We start from the raw sequence: 864 nt of genomic DNA, 5'->3' as shown, positions 1-864 counted from the left end.
CAAAGGTTTGGGGAACTCTGCCCCGGCCCGAAGAGCACGGGAAAGGGAGTCAGGGGGCCAGAATCTGGCCCCAGCCTTGCCCTCACGATGGGAACTCCTTGGGCAATCCTGTTGTCCCCTTCTCTGAACCTCGGTTCCCTGGAGTTTTCCAGCTGGGTCCCACAGAGTCCCCAAGGAACCTGGGGAGACCTGGGGGAGGTCAGAGAGGGCAGGACTCCAGACCCCCCAGTATTAGCACCACTTTGCTCCAACTGTTATTGGGACAGTGGAGAAATCTCTTGTTTGACAAAAAGGCACCAAAATAACTTGCAAGATAAGAACCCTTTATTAATTCATATATTTTTAAAATAGGGAACTCCTCACGGATTTGCGTGTCACTTTGTGCAGGGGCCATGCTAATCGTCTCTGTGTCGTCTACCTTTAGCTGAAGCGAGCACTAAAACACTTTAAAACCACTGGGCTGGTGAGTCCGAGCGACTCCTTGCATCCACTCTGATTTTAACTCATTCTCTTCCCTGGACCGGGAAGGGAGGAACAGCCGCTGCTCACTGCTCTCTTTTCTCTGGGAACAGAGTGTCTATCTGCACAGATTTTGCCCTCAGGAAAGACCCCGGTCTCCAGGCTCCCCTCTGAACCCCACCAGAGAGGAAGTGGAGGAGGCAGCTCAGCCTTGGGGCCCTTCCCTCACAGGCTCCAGACACCCGAGGGACCTTTCAGTTCCCATAATTTGTTAATTTGCTGCTGAGGGTCTTCCTGCCATGGGGAGTTTGTGCACGCTCTTCCCTCTGCTGTTCCCGCTGCTGGGGAGGTTCTTCCACCCCTTCACCTGCCTGCTGTACTCAAGCTTGGTCCTGCTTTCAGGGA

At 53.9% G+C, this 864-nt stretch overlaps 1 non-coding gene across 1 annotated transcript; it reads right to left on the bottom strand.

Annotated features, from left to right (window-relative positions):
* Positions 1-343: 343 nt before the first annotated feature.
* LOC131511212 (U6 spliceosomal RNA) lies at positions 344-446 on the bottom strand. Its single transcript, XR_009261414.1, has one exon. It is a non-coding gene; the product is annotated as a U6 spliceosomal RNA (small nuclear RNA).
* Between the last annotated feature and the right edge of the window lie 418 nt (positions 447-864).

Source organism: Neofelis nebulosa, chromosome 4 (assembly GCF_028018385.1).
Source record: "Neofelis nebulosa isolate mNeoNeb1 chromosome 4, mNeoNeb1.pri, whole genome shotgun sequence".
Taxonomy (NCBI): domain Eukaryota; kingdom Metazoa; phylum Chordata; class Mammalia; order Carnivora; family Felidae; genus Neofelis; species Neofelis nebulosa.
This window is presented reverse-complemented; position numbering and strand designations above follow the sequence as displayed.